The following is a 17420-nucleotide window of genomic DNA, read 5'->3' as shown; positions in this document are numbered from 1 at the left end:
ATTGTGAAATAACATGACGATACAATTAAAAATAATATAAAATAAAACACTTGCATAAGACCATTTTTTATTTATTTATTTATTGAACGGCTAATACCTTTAACATAAAACATATATACTTTATCTAATATAAAAATATACTAATGAATACTCTAATAAAGAAACAAAAAGTTTCAAACATAAATTAATAATAGAATAACAAATAGTAAGCACCGGTAAATACACGTCTCCTTCACACACTATCAGCGAGAAGCGAGAGAGAATGAAACACAACGTTTAAATTTATCCATCATGACATGGAAAAGAAATGCTGAGAAAGTACAAACTTCAAGGTGGATAACAATATATTAAATAAATCTATACTTTCAAAAGCATTGGCTAACATGTGAAGCCGCTTATTTATTTATTTTATTTATTTGCTATATTTATTTAATGTAAACACGACTAGTTTCAAGAATCTGCTGATGAGAACATATATATTTTTTCATGATTTTGTTTTTTAATTATTGTATAACTGTGTAATTTCCGTTACAAATGATTTACTTATTTTTCATCATTTTTAGGATACAGTTCTCATATGAGGCTTAGTTTCACAACGGTATTTGATATGATGTTGCATGTATCGACATACGAATCAGAAAAGATTTTTTTCAAATGAGATATTTTCCAAGTAAAAGATAAACATTAAACGTTAATGTAAAATATGTGTATATATATATATATATATATATATATATATATATATATATATATATATATATATATATATATATATATATATATATATATATATATATATATATATATATATATATATATATATATATATATATATATATATATATATATATATATATATATATATATATATATATATATATATATATATATATATATATATATATATATATATATATATATATATATATATATATATATATATATATAAATATATATATATATATATATATTGAAATTGAAATGTAACATTTACATTTCTACCCATGATTGACAATTACATAAGATAAATATTGGAATGTTATACATATATTGTAGATGTTATGCTTTGTGAAAAAAAATGCTTTTCAAAAAAAATCTATGATTGAAATTGCATACTCGTATATACGTATGAAAGTAAAGCAAGGAGTGCGCGCAAACAAAGTAGACTGAATGCGGACGAAATACGATCTCTCAGACGAATGTGCGCCAAAGCGATGAATGCTAGATGTTCGAATGATGTAATAAGGAACGAAAGCAAGGATAAGCATTTTCGTCAAAAATTTAGCAAAATTTATTCCCGAATCATTTTACATACTACGAGACCCTAGATAGTATCATACTCTATGTTATTATAATTAAAATTATTTCACTTACAAAAATGTTGTGAATAAATAATCTTGTCAAATTATAAGCTTAAATAATAATAATAAAAATTATATTTTATGGCGTTTCTCATGTGTGTGATTATAATCCAGGATTCGGGCCTTACATACTAATAAAAGAGTTTCTGCTCAATAAAAAACTTTCATTTCACCAATAGATGTCTCTAGTGAAGGTAAGAACAATGATTCAAAATTGGTTCATATATATATATATATATAGAACTTCCAAGAATTTGAGTAGTGTGGTTGTCAATAATGGGTGGAATTGGTGAATGTTACACGTGTGTAAAGTGATCACTTAAACTACCCTATGACGGTCGTCAGCCCCGTAAATGCCGAGGCTTCCATATCTTCTTCATCTTTGATGAGATGTTAAAAAATAATATAATTTTTTTTTTTTTTTCTTGTTTTCATTGTAGGATGTTGGTATTTTCTTAAGTATTGAAGTAAATGAAATATGTCCATATTACCAGTTCCTTTGTGATCCTTCATTCATTGAATGCATCGAAGGATTTAATAAGGACCTGATTCACAAACAGAGAATTTTAAAAACATTCCGCTAATCCCGATTCTGGTACGAGATTCAATTTTCAAATCCGCACATTGTCTGGGGATAATCTCAAAAGCAATAATAATATTTCTACCTGGCGGATTCGTGGGGTTGGCTGGTTGAAACTACATTTTTTTTCGCTGTCGGCGTCGCAAAGTCTACTACAGAATTCCTGGGGTCCATATTGAGATCAGGCTCAGGGATTTTTTTTTCTACCGTCCCTAAATTTTTGCGAATCACGAGAACATTTAGCATAAGGGCAGTCCAACCCTTTACGGCTATCATTTTTAACTTATAGTCTTCAAATAAATGTTTTTATCCATTAGTATGCATATAATATATACATTTTTATATAGTCAAAGATAACACTGCTTCGATGCAATTTTGTTGTCTATGCACCATTGGGTTCGGATAAAGCTTAGAAGACGAAGAACTCCAGATAAATTCCATATAACAATCAGATAATAATTACCAAAAACCATACCAGTTTATCTATGTATATAATACGATTGACGCTGTTTTTAAGGGATTTTCATAACGAATTGTTTATTGAGATGATATTTTTTAAGGGGTCCGTATAAATTAATGAATATAAGTATTCTAAATTAAGATCACCAGGTACCTACCCATGATTTGATTTTCACAAATTTTAGAGGTTCAATAATCCCAATTTAATATTAATAATAATAAAAAATAATAAAACCCTAATCCGCACCCCAATGGTGCATAGGGCACTGCATCATATAAACGCAGTGTAATCTTGATCGTTTACACATGAAGGAAGGGTGATCAGCCCTCCGCTTCTGGTACCAGTCCAGGGTAATATTGAATAAATATTACAGTGAAAAAATCACTAAGATTTATTTTACCCCCCTTGGGAATCGAACCCGGGACCTCCAGAACGGCAGCCGAGCGTGCTGACCATTACACTACGGAGGCGGACTAAAATTTAATATTAAAATAATAAAATAATAAATAATCTCACCAAAAAGTTCTTCCTAAACTTTGTTTTTAAGCATATTTAAAGGGTTAAGAATCTCCGTTTTATGTTATTTTTTTCATTTATACATAATTTCAATGATAATAATAAAATAACAACAATAAAGGGTACCTATACTGCACCCATATGTACCTATCCATTTTATCTTATTATCACGATTAATATTAATTTGACAAACATATTTTTCCTTGTGATATTTTAATTTAACACCCCTGAAAGTGTTCCTCTCATCCCTTACCACCGTCACAGCAATCATGTTCCAGTTTTCCTAGAAAGCAACACATGATTGACATGAGATTTAATACAGTTAGCCTATTTATCTGCCAATGTGCACACAGCCACGCATGCGGAAAACACCATAGAATATTATTATTTACATAGGTTGAGATAATTCCTAAATATTACCCACTATCCGAAATCCGGACGGTCAAAAATATGTATCATATATCGGATGCTACTTATCCGGAGATGTGCTTTATCGTTACACGGAACTTTTTCCCAACTTTTGGGTATTTTTAGCCTCAACATTTTGAGTGTGTCCAAATACTTGTTCACAAATCTGGATTATTTCTAAAACTAGTTATTTTTAAATACCCATATTTCCATATTCTTTTTCATTCTTGTTGAGATGTCAACAACAAAAAATTCCTAATTGGAGATAATCCAGATTTGTGAAAAAAGTATTTGGAAACTCAAAATATTGTACATAAATTACCTGGTCAAATTATAAGCTAAAAATTAAAATTAAAATGCTATTTTTAGCGTTTATCGAGTGTGTGAATATAATCTGGGATTCGGACCGCACAAACAAATTAAAGAGTTTCTGCTTCATAAAAAGCTTCTCTCATCTCATCATATATGTCTTCAGTGAAATTCAAATTAATTCAAACAGTTCGTTTGGAAATTAAGCAATATAACAAGTTCCAAGAATTTGAGTAGTGTGGTTGTCAATCATGGGTAGAATTGGTGAATGTTACACGAGTGTAAAGTGATCACTTAAACCAGCCCATGACGGTCGTAAGCCCCGTAAATGCTCATACTTCCATATTATTCTTCATCTATGTTGAAATATCAAAAATGCAAAGGGGGCATTGTATATTTTTTGGCCAAATCGGAATTCGTGTATTCCAAAACGATCCTTCAAAAAAGAGTTTAAAATATTTGTGCAGCGTGGTTTCAATGCATTTTTTGGCAATCTTCCGATTTGGGAATCTCGTGTACAATGTTTATTTAGGTACACAGTTCAAAAATATTTGTGCACCTCACATGTTTTTAAATTTGTCTTATAATAAGCCGCTAAAAAACTGTTTATTTTTGTTATTTCAGATCCTGGCAGATCCTGGCGTACGAAGAAATATGATAAAAAAGGTAAGAAATTCATTTTCGTAGATATATGTCTTAGATTTTTTTGCCTGAATGTTTTTTGCAGGTACTTGTGACACATTTCAAAAACTTTATAAAATAAAACTACTTTGGTTTTAACCACTTTTTATTAGTAACTTTCTCCAACTGGTTTTGACAAGAACCTTGTCATCATAAGGGTTAAACATGTACATTTTTAACCCTGGTGACAAGGTTCTTTTCGAAACTATTGTAGTTGGAGAAAAGTACCAATAAAAAGTGGTAAAATACAAAGTGGTTTTATTTTGTAAATATCTCTTCTAGGTAAATATAAACAAGTCCTTATTAATTAATATTGAACTACATAGCTTAACTACGTGTATATAAGACACTATACATATAACGTCTCAATTTACAAAAACTCTAAATAATCGATATTCTTCATACACATCAGCTTTCATACATTAACCTTTTTCACGATATTTTGAGTGTGTCGAAATCTTCGTTAACAAATTCTGAGTTTTTCTTTACTTATGAGTTATTTATACTGATATCTTATCATAGATGAAGATGAATATGAATATAAGTGTGGATATTTAAATTCCTCTTCTTTTAGGCCTGTTAAGTGATCACTTTATATACGTGCGACATTCCCAAATGTACCCATGATTAAAAATCACACTACTTAACTTTTCGAAGCTCCTAAATATATTGATCAATGTCATGACACAGTACATATGAGTTCACAACAGCCATCTATGTTGGATTGAGAAATGATTTTATGTAGCAGAGATCAGAGAAATTAAAATTTGTATGCATATTTTATTTGTATTCTTTATCTATGTTAAGATAATAATATGTAAATAAAACACAATTTTTAATTTAAGTTTTACGTGATAAATACCACTGTTTCTTTAAATCTATTGTAACGTGTTGCAATGCATTACGCACCATTTTCAAACATGACGCCGAATGCTTCAAACTACAAAAAATTATGCTTATTGTATTGAAACACGTGTCACAATAGATTTAACTAAATAGTGGTATTTACCAAGTAAAACTTAAAATAAAAATGGAAACATTTTACCATTAACTGACTACCGAATCAATTCATGAAATTGTAAAAATAACTCTATGAGGAGAAAATCCAGATTTGAAAACATGTTTTTGGACACACTCAAAATCTTGTAAATAAACAATACGTTTTCTTTCTGTAAAAAATCATTTGAAAACGTTAGTAAATGTCATATAACGCAATTTCAATTATTTATGAAGTAGTTAATCATATTGATATAAAATTTTAGACAGTCTGACATTTATACGGCAAAACATTGGGGCACAGGAATTTCGAAAAGCGTGTAATATTATTCATGACACGCTATAATGTATAAAATTCTACAGCCCAAACATAAAACATACTCGCAAAGTCGAAATCAATCGACCCAATCGAAAAGCGATAATGTCGAAAAATTACACGGAGTCTCTCGCGCAGAAGATCATTATTCAAAGAGTTGATCTCACTCCATATCTGTCGGAAGTGTGTAAAAAGGTAATTATAACTGATCCGTAACTCTTTCCCGCGCGGAGGTGTCTCCGCCGCCATTTGACATATTTTTTCCCTCCGAAATTCTTTCCCGCTAATGGCGTCGAAAGATTGATTGCGATCGGCTGTGCCGTCCTACTGGCTATGGATTTATGCCGAAGTTGTTTTTATATGCCTTTCACAGAATCAAAAAGATATAAATTAAGTGAATATACCATTAAATAAACGATGAAAAAATCTCTTTCGCTATTGCCCCATTTGGCCGACACACGAACGGTGTATCATTTTTACCAGGGGCGCCGCGTGATTACGCGTTCAAAAATATTATTTTAAAAAACTCGTTGTATTGTCATAAGATATATAAAAATTGTTATGAGTGACTTACTAACTAATGCTTTAAAGCGTTAACCCGCAAACAATGTGAAAACACACTTAAGACGGGTGTATTTTTACGCCTGCGGGCCGCTGGCAAAGGGAATTGATAATTATGTAAAAACTAACTAACTAACCATCACGCCGCTTCCCCGCAGGGGTAGGCAGAGAGAATAGAACGCCACACCACTCTGTCTTTGCAAACATTCTTCGCCTCTGATAATAATGCACATAAAATTCATATAAAAACATTTAATATGTAATTCCATCATTTCCGACCTGGAAATGAGACCGGCGCAGAAGATAAAAAATACCCTTCCCGTCTTTAAGCATCGATCGACCGAATCGGTAAAAATACCTTTCCCGTCCTTAGTATGTTAATATATCTTATAAATAAATATTTGTTTCTGTATCATTATCATTTTCAATATCATAATCCATGTCTGTGTAAGCCGCTTCACCGCAGGGGTAGGCAGAGAGAATACAACTCCACATCACTCTGTCTTTGCAAAAAATCTTCGCCCCCTTATTTACATTCATGCGTCTCCTCATACATACACGCCGATTATTCCGACTCCTGACCTGGCTGGCCACTTTCATGTAGGTATATGAGATACTTGATCGCGCCAAGTTTTCCTCGCTCGTCCTCTGCTTCTATTACCAACTACATTCCCCCCGTAAATTTGAATTTCTGTTCTTTTCTCACTCGTTCTTTCCATTTGTCAAACCATCTTCAACACACCTCTCTTCAACACTTTCATGAAACAAAAAAAGAAAAAGATAAAAGAATCCTGGGTATGATCAAGTATTTAAAGTACTTGAATGTGGTCAGGTCAAAAATCGGATCAATCGGGGGGTATATCGCTCACTCCTTTCAAGAACGTCATAAATAAAAAATCGTCAATTTTCAGCTTTGCATGTTTTCAGAATGCCCAGAAAATATACTATATTCCAGCAAAAGAGGCATATTTTTAACTTAATATTTACCCGCTACAGGGCAGAAAGTGTTGTTTTTGCATTTTGAAGAAAGGGTATTGTTTAATTATTTTTTTATACATACTTAATATTTTTCAAATGCATTAAAAACCTTCAGGTTTTACCTAAAAAGATCTGTTGCACAGTAAAAAGTTCAGTAAGTGGCTTGATATTTATTTTCAATGCATTGTATTATATTTTTAAACTTTAAAAACGTCCTCCTGAAAAATCAAGTTTTTTGATTTATGACGTTCTTGAAAGGAGTGAGCGATGTATGAAAGATGCGTGAATCTGCAAGAAGCGAAGATTGCTTGAAAAGACTGGTGTGGCGTTATGTTCTCTCTGCCTGCCCTTGCGGAGAAGCGGCGTGATGGTTATTTAGTAAAGTTTAATTTTCAAACTGCTGCAAGACGAATCCGGTGTTTTTTGGGTACCATTAGCATTAGTTTTACATTTTGATTGAATATTTCTTCAAATTAATACGTGTGGCGATTTATTTTCACCCGTTGACGCTCTGCTAGCTGAGGCACGCCTCTGCCACACGGGTGTGTCACACTCGACTGAACATACGCGGAACGGCAATAAATCTGTGAGCAATAATTGTGCGCGCCGCGAAGGGGTTAGAGGTACGAACATGAAAAAAATCTCGATATTCCGCGGACAAAGGGTTAATTTTATGGGTTTGACATTTTCTCTGTTTTTCGGCGACCCACCGGCGTTGTAAATTTCCCTGTAAAATCTGAAAATCTGCCCCAACCTGCGGGGGTTGGCCGCCTGCAAACGGTAATTTACGCGTTTTTTTTGTAATTGGGTTTTTTAATTTATTATTAGATTAAAACCAATATTTTTAGCTTTTCCACTTTTTTATTTGACCAGCGACCGGGTTTCGTCGTTACCGACATCATCAGACTGGACCAGTCTGATGATGTCGGTAACGACGAAACCCGGTCGCTGGTCAAATAAAAAGTGGAAAAGCTAAAAATATTGGTTTTAATCTAATAATAAATTAAAAATGCAATTCCATCACGAAGTGTCAGTGGATAATATAAATCTATTGGGTTTTTTGTGTTTAACATGGACTTGTTCTGATCTATGGTAAGCTTTTTTTTTTTAAAGAATATATAAAATATTTTAAACAGTTTGTTTAAATCTCATCATAACATATAATGATAACGCGTAAATTACGATTACAAATATTGACCTTGTTTGTAATACGCGTCTCCCTTATTTTTTGCCTTTTTTTTATATTGTTATAACGCTGCCCTTTTATAAAATTAGAAAAATGCTTCCAACTTTTATGACTACATAATTATAATGACCATATCGCTCACTCCTTTCAACAACGTCATATATCAAAAAGCGTAAATTTTAAGTTGTGCGTGTTTTCGGAATGCCCAGAAAATGAACTATATCCCAGCAAAAGTGGCATATTTTTCATTTAATATATACCCGCTACAGGGAAGAAAGTGCTGTTTTTGCATTTTGAGAAAAGGTATTGTTTAACTATTTTTTAAATATAATATATGTATATTTTTCAAATGGAGAGAAAAAAATCAGGTTTTACCTAAAAATATCTGTTGCACAGTAAAAAGCTGAATAAGTGGCTTGATATTTATTTTGAATACATTTCCCTATATTTTTAAACTTTAAAAACGATTTCCTGAAAAATCAAGTATTTTGATATATGACGTTGTTGAAAGGAGAGAACGATATCTGTAATAGTATTTTACGCGTTTTTTTGTAATTGGTTATTTGTGTTTAACATGGAATTTGAATCATGAACAATAAAATATATGATTGACACTGTTTTTAAAGGATATTCATAATGAATTGCTTATTGAGGTGATATTATTTCAGGGGTTCGATTACTTCACATTTAATTAAAAATTACATGTAACATACACGTTAAAGAAGAGACAGTTCACTGATTCGTCAAAAGTTGTCATGTCAAAAACTGAAACAACTGGTGTGAGTGTATGAAAAGATTTTTGATATATAAGAATCAATATAAAAATGTACTCACGGTTATTAAGGTTTTTTTATCAAGACGTTTTATATTGAAATCTGACTAGTACACTCTTAGAAAAAATATAATTGGCAAAAAATTAAGAAAATAATCCCTCTTTTTAAAATAATGAAGTATGGAGTAAAATTCCGAAATGAAGTATGTAGGTGCGAAAATGTAGGAACATAATACATTTTTCTCTTTTCATAAATTCACAAATCTTAAAGACTTCTTTTGAAAATATATCAACGATTGCCAGCTTTGAAGGGAGAAGGGATGAATTACGAGGGTGGTTCCATCGGTACATGTTATTATTGAATACAATCGCATCACATAATAGGCCACCCTCAAATCATTTCCTCGGGGTGGGATTATAACGGAAGAGTTTTTAAACGTGAATGAAGAAAAAAAATCATCCACCCCCAAGAAATTCGCAAAAACTTGAAACTGATATTTATTATATGCGCTGATAAAATTATTTGCGGTTTTGTATGACTTTTGAATTTCTTTATTCTATATATTCGATTTAATAAAAACTAGCTGTATCCGGCCACGTGTTGCTGTGGCTCGGTTTAGTAAAAAGGGAAAGATAGAAAATTTAAAGCACACATTTGCAATATTTCCTTTCACATTGCTTGTATTAATATTTACCCGCTAAAGGGCAGAAAGCGTTGTTTTTTTCATTTTTAAGAAAAGGTATTGTTAAATAATTTTTTTTAATAAACTAAATATTTTTCAAATGGAAAAAAAAATCAGGTTTTGCCTAAAAAGATCTGTTGCACAGTAAAAAGTTCAAAAAGCGGCTTGATATTTATTTTCAATACATTTTATTATATTTTTAAATTTTCAAAACAATCTCCTGAAAAATCAAGTTTTTTTTTATAAATGACGTTGTTGAAAGGAGTGAGTGATATTATTAATCAAGTCATGTTAAAAAAAAGACAATCAATTAACACCAACTTTATAAAAAAATTATGTACAAAAAAAATTGAAGTAGGTACTTAAAAAAGTTTAATTTTACAATTCAATAAAACGTAATCAGTTTTAAACTGTTCACTATATTTTGAGTGTGTCCAAATCTTTGTTCACAAATCCGGGTTTGTCCACTTAGTAGATATTTATATTGACATCTCGACATAGATGTAAAAGAATACGGCATAATAATACGGAATAAGTTTGGGCAAATGCCATGTAAATACAAGGCTTACGACCGTTGTTTATAAATAAAAATATAAAAATATACATGCTCGCTAACAATCTTAAATTTCCTTAAGTTATCAGCCTTAAAATTATGAGACAACTTTGCACCCTTATTCCCGCATGTTTTTACATTTCCGTATTCATTTTTTTTTAAATTGAGATCGTTTATTCAAACTATTCAATCTGTTAAAGGTTATTCGCCGATAGCTTTGAGATTTTTATAAAACATTGCATTGAAACTTGAATATTTTCATACTTCCCTGTGAGAACAGCTTTTTAGACCGCAATGGCAGCTCCATCTGTTGAAAGTAACGGCAACCCACGAAATACGAAACATTTCTCGTGGCGGATAGCATGCTTCTTGAGAGCTGCTGTTACTTAGCATTTTCAATATCTCCTATTGCATTTTGTTTCAAAGATAATTAAATGTATATTTCAGAAATAGAACATTTGAATCATAGTATGATTGCCATCTATTTTATTTCTTTTCTATTTAAGCAAACTGTGTCACAGAAACACGTGGTCGGTTGGCTAGTCAATAATAAATATGAAAGTCAGTACGCACGTTTTTGTTTATGTACTTTATAAAACAAGCCACTGGAAATAATTTTGTATTCTACAAATGACGTACCTATATCATGATTCCACCAAACTTGTTCCGGATAGGTACTCTATATACATATATGTACTATACATACATATGGGAGTACAGAGTATATACGAAAATCAAGCAAGTACATAGGTGAGCAGAAGGTAGGTACTTCATTTAGTAAAGAGCAGAGGTTCTACAACTTTACTTGCGTGGACTCCTACCCGCAATAATTTTATATTAAAATTTAATAAAATAAATCTTTTAGATAATAAACCTACATAAGATATAAGACATTATCTTCTTTTGAATGACTTTTCTGACTGACGCCACATGTCAATTAAAGGATAAAGGATATACGTATATCCGAAATTCTTTCTCCCAAACCATCTCAACACACCTATAATAATTTTATCGATAATGCTTATCTCAAGCCTTGCATTTTTACCATATCATATAATATACTTTATCTTCTTCTTCTTCAAACCCTTATCCGCACCTCAATGGTGCATAGGGCACTGCATCATGTAAACGCAGTGTTATCTTGATCATTAACACATGAAGGAAAGGTGATCAGCCCTCCCCGCTTCAGTTACCAATCTAGGGTTATATTGAATAAATATTATAGTATTCGAGAGTAGAGAATTATATACTATATATAATATATTAAAACAACAAACTATGCTGTTTTTTTCTGATTTTATTTTATTTGACCAGTGATCGGACTTCGTCATTACCGATATCATCATACTGGTTAGAGGGCATACAAAATTCTTTGTTATATACACAGCAAGACAGCGGTTGAAAACCATGATTTAATATACTTTAATTGTTCACAAAAAAATAATTTTCAATTTAAGAAGCGCATCACAATAATAATTGCATATACGTTTTTGTGAGGCTTTGACGTCGGGTTTTATAAAGTTTTTTACAGAAATGGATTTTTGTACTTAAAATTGAAATAATCTCGTCAAATACAATAAAATAGAAGTGGAAAAAACTATATAATTCTGGTTTTATTTTATAAAATAGAACTCCACCAAGAAATATCAGTGAAAAACTATGCTTAAAAATAAATAAAATTATTGGTGCCAATTTTTTCCCGGATTGGTAAAAACTCTTTAGTTCTTGCTTTATTTTATAAAACGCAGTTCCATCAAAAAATGTCAGTACAAACCATTATTTACCACATAAATTTTATTCGCGCCTTTTTTTTACCGGAGTGGGAAAAACTATTAAGTTCTTGTTTTATTTTATAAAACACAGTTCCATCAAGAAATAATGTCAGTACGAACCTTTGATTTACCATAACATTTTTAATGTCGCCTTTTTTTTACCGGAGTGAAAAAAACTATATAGTTCTCGTTTTATATTATGAAATCCAGTTCTACTAAAAATGTCATTACAAAATATTACTTATAACCCTTATCCGCACCCAATGATGCATAGGGCACTGCATCGAATTGACGAGTGTTATCTTGATCATTACTTACACGAAGGCAAGGTGATCACTCTTGCTCTTCAGGAACCAGTCCAGAGTAATATTAAATAAATATTACAGTGTAAAATCACTAATATTTATTTTCACCCCCCCTGGGAATCGAACCCGGGACCTCCAGCACGGTAGCTAGACACGCTGACCATTACACCACAGACGCGGACAAAATATTAATTCACCAATTAATTTTTATTGATTTTTTTTACCGACCTCTGTAATTTCTCCTCGCCCCACAGTTTGACATGTCGCCAGATAAATCTGAGAATATGTGACGCAGTTAGCGATTTGATTCCTGCATGGAGGGCTGCTCCGTGGGACAGTTTCTCGCAGCTGCAGGCCCAGGTGTTCGCCGTTCATCCCCCCTCCGGGCGGGTTTTTTATTCCCCCTTTTGCCGAACACCCCCTCCCCCCGGTAATGGCTGTAACTATACCCGACCGGGTACTCGAACCCGACGCACCGCACAATGCGAAATCACGACCCATTAAAAATTGTTTTGGTCCCGAATTGCGATGGTATCCGGGCGGATTCTTCTACAGTGTAACGCAAATCAGTTTTCATTAATTGATTCGGCAGTCACTATGTAGTATAATATCTATCCATGATCAATTTAACTTTTACTTAGAAAATACCTCCATTTCTTAAAATCTTATGTGACATATCGCTCACTCCTTTCAAGAACGTCATGTATCAAAAATCGTTAATTTTCAGTTGTGCATGTTTTCGGAATACCCAGAAATTGCACTTTACCCCAGCAAAAGCTGCATATTTTATTAAACTTAATATTTACCCGCTACAGGGCAGAAAGTGTTGTTTTGGCATTTCGATGTTTAATTTATTTTTTTTTTAAAAACTAAATATTTTTCAAATGGAGAAAAAACATTCAGGTTTTACCTAAAAAGATTTGTTGCACGGTAAAAAGTTCAATAAGTGGCTTGATACATTTCATTATATTTTTAAACTATAAAAACGGTCTCCTGAAAAATCAAGTATTTTGATAAATGACGTTGTTGAAAGGAGTGAGCGATATGTTTGCATATGTCATAATAGATTTTAAGTAATAGTCGTATTTAATTATAGATTTGGCGTTTTATTTGTAGAACTCCACTTTTATTTATATATTAAATGTTAAACTCAAACACTGATTTTTTTAATTCTGCTAAATTGTATTTTACTGTTCAAAAACACATAAAAATAAATTTTGTGACCGTTGTTTCGCCTTGTTGAGGCATTTTTAAACGAATGTCATTCTATTATTCGTTTAAAAAAATGCCATTTCAAGGCAAAACAACTGTCACAATTTTGTTTTTATGTGTTTTACAATAATAAAATAAAATTTAGTAGATTAAAAAAATCAGTGTTTGATTTTTACGTTTAATATATAAAGAGTGGTATTTACCAAGTAAAACTTATTTAAAATAAAACAAATCAACTGTCTTTGAGTGGAAAATAAATTAATATGTACACATATGAATAATTTAATTCAATAAATGTAAACATGTAATACATCCTTAATTGTTTGTGTTAATTTTATCGATAATGCTTATATCAGCCTTGCATTCTTTCCCCATTTCACCATTCGAACATCTATCATACATTGTTTTGCCGCAAATTCGTCTGAGAGATCGTATTCATTCGACTGCATTCATTTTACTTTTGCCAACTTCATGCTTCACTTACCTTAATAATATCATTATGTATAATACGTTTTTAAATACTAGAAAACATGTTTTATAAATAAGTAAACGGAAATGGTGAAATGATATTTGTAGTATTTACATATACTCGTATGTATTCATATATAGGTACGTAGGTAGGTAGGTATATGTGTGGGTAGGTAGGTAGGTACTTATAATAAAACATCAAACAAGGGTGGTTTAGGGACGCATTTCAACGAAACCAATGTCGGTTATAGTTTTAAACTCGGATTTTAATTTGGAGTGGTCGCAATTGAAGGATGTGTATGTTAAATAACATCCCCCCAGCTTCGGTCGCAACCGGGGGGCTGCGAAATCGGGATTTAATAACTAAGGGTTGCTGGTTCGACCCTTCTTTGAAAAACGCCCAAGAAATTATCGCATTACGCACACTGCGCATAAAGCTCAGGCGACATTGCGCACAGACTTATGCTAAAATCCATGGACTGTTTATATAAGATACATAGTCATTAGTATTATATATATATATATATATATATATATATATATATATATATATATATATATATATATATGTATATATATATATAAATAAATATATATATATATATATATATATATATATATATATATATATATATATATATATATATATATATATATATATACATATATATATATATATATATATATATATATATATATATATATATATATATATATATATGTATATATATATATAAATAAATATATATATATATATATATATATATATATATATATATATATATATATATATATATATATATATATACATATATATATATATATATATATATATATATATATATATATATATATATATATATATATATATATATATATATATATATATTATTCCCTATTTACATATAGTAATTTCCATATTTCTTTTTGGGACATGGGAAATGCTAAACTTCATGGACTATTTTGAAACATGTTACCTACAAAAGTCACATATATAATATTCCCGGTGTGAAATTTCCAATACTCATTTTGGTACATGGGACTAAGGTTAACAAGACTGAAATACAAAAGAGAAAGTTTTTTAAAATATGTGTACATATAAATTAAACAAAACTAACACAGGTCAAAATATAAAACAATAAATGGATTTAGTAAATAGGCATTTAAAAAATTAAAAAAAATAAACATGTTTAAAATAAACAAGTGAGAAAATATAGCTAATCACTAACACAAATATTTTTTCCATAAGGTATAAGTAATTTAAACAAAGAATTTGCTAAAGATAGTCAAGAGTGTTTTCGCCTCGTATTTTCACTTACCACCTTTTATACTTTTATTTTATATTCTTTTTGTAATATTAATCGATAATTAATTTGATTGATAATTTTTTTAATAAAAGAGGCATTAAATGAATATAATAAAAGCATTTTTTACATGTTTTTTTGCTATTGGCGGTAAAAAAAAAGGATGTAACCAAATTGAACATCTGATTTTGGTTTATTTAAGAATGAATTCATAAGTTTTATTATACACTGTATGCCAAATCACACAATGTATAATACGAAATGTAAATAATCGGCGGGTACGTATGAGGAGGACCATAAATGTAGAAACGGCGAAGAATGGTTGCAAAGACAGTGTGGCATTCTATTCTGCATAAAATACCCCTTCTCGGAAGCGGCGTGATGGTTAGTTACTTAATTTGTTACTTTTAATGATATTTCTGTCAAAATTACTAACTACAATTTTTTCCTCAAATTTAAAAATTCAAATAAAGTACAATTTTCAATCTCATCTTTTATTTTTAATGACTTTTTGTATTTAATTTAATCAAAGCGCCCTTTAAGTAGAATTTATCAAAAAGGCGTGATATAAATAAATTACTGTAAAATATTATAATTCATATTATTTTTTGACATCTCATCAAAGATGAAGAAGAACATGGAAGTCTGGGCATTTACGACCGTCACAGGCTGGTTTAAGTGATCACTTTACACACGTGTAACATTCACCAATTCAACCCATTATTGACAACCACACTACTCAAATTTTTGGAAGTTCTATATATATGAACCAATTTAGAAACCTTGTTCATGAATCACTAAATCTTCACAAGAGACATCTATTGGTGAGATGTAAAGAAGCTTTTTACTAAGCAGAAACTCTTATATTAGTATGTGAGATCCGAATCCTGGATTATAATCACACACATGAGAAACGCCAGAAAATACCATTTTCATTTTTATTATTAAGCTTTTAATTTGACCAGATAATTTATTTACAACATTTTGAGTGTGTCCAAATACTTGTTCACAAAATCTGGATTATCTCCAATTACAGGAGTTATTTTCATATTATTTTTTGCAAAAAATAATATGAAAATAACTCCTGTAATTGGAGATAATCCAGATTTTGTGAACAAGTATTTGGACACACTCAAAATGTTGTATATATTATAATTCATTTAATTGATTCGGCAGTCCCTTTGTAGTAATATCTATCCATTTTTATTTATGTTTAACTTGGTAAATACCACTATGTATTTCTTTAAATCTATCGTGACACGTGTTTCGGCGCATTCTGCAGCATTTTCAAAAACCGTAAAGTGACAATATGGTGTTTGAAAATGATGCGGAACGCATCGAAACATGTGTCATAATAGTTGTATGTACCAAGTAAAACTCAAATTAAAAATACGAATATTATAATCCCATCGACATGGATAATTATCGAGTCTTACAAAATAAACAGGAACTCAAACACCTATGATAAAATTTATGATTCAGAGTACGCATATGTTTTTGTCAATAACTCAAATTCCGACTTATTTATTTCTCGTTTTCTTTCGCGCATGATTCAATATTGCAATTTATTTCATAAAAAATTATCTTTCTCACGGGACTCTCAACAGGAAAAACTGGTTTGCTCCAATTATTTCCGTATGACTTAGTAAATAGGTACAACATAATAATATAACACACGAGCACAAAATGTGCAGTAAAATTTAACAGGCGAGGGGACGCACAGACCTCTGCCGACTTGTGGTGTCCTGGTACATGTGGGGAACTAATAAAATATTAATATTCAATCATTCTAGAAACATTGAATATTTATATTGTATAAGGTACGCTTCAGTAGTGTAATGGTCAGCACGCTCGGCTACTGTTCTGGAGGTCCCGGGTTTGATTCCCAGGGGGGGTCAAATAAATATAAGTGATTTTTTCACTGTAATATTTATTCAATATTACCCTGGTCTGGTAACTGAAGCGGAGGGCTGATCACCTTTTTTTCATGTGTAAACGA

General features: G+C 30.9%; 1 long non-coding RNA gene across 2 annotated transcripts in view; it reads left to right on the top strand.

Annotated features, from left to right (window-relative positions):
• The window catches only part of LOC148306463 (uncharacterized), a 784100-nt gene that overhangs the window by 568584 nt on the left and 198096 nt on the right, over positions 1-17420 (top strand). For both annotated transcript variants that reach the window (XR_015837997.1, XR_015837996.1), the window contains exon 5: positions 4269-4300. This is a non-coding gene — a long non-coding RNA (uncharacterized LOC148306463). The remainder of the gene's footprint in view (positions 1-4268; positions 4301-17420) is intronic.

This window comes from Brachycentrus maculatus, unplaced genomic scaffold, assembly GCF_059751285.1.
Source record: "Brachycentrus maculatus isolate JH-2025_06_01 unplaced genomic scaffold, ASM5975128v1 h1tg000240l, whole genome shotgun sequence".
Classification (NCBI taxonomy): domain Eukaryota; kingdom Metazoa; phylum Arthropoda; class Insecta; order Trichoptera; family Brachycentridae; genus Brachycentrus; species Brachycentrus maculatus.
Note: the sequence above shows the minus strand (reverse complement) of the source record. Positions and strands in the feature narration are given on the sequence as shown.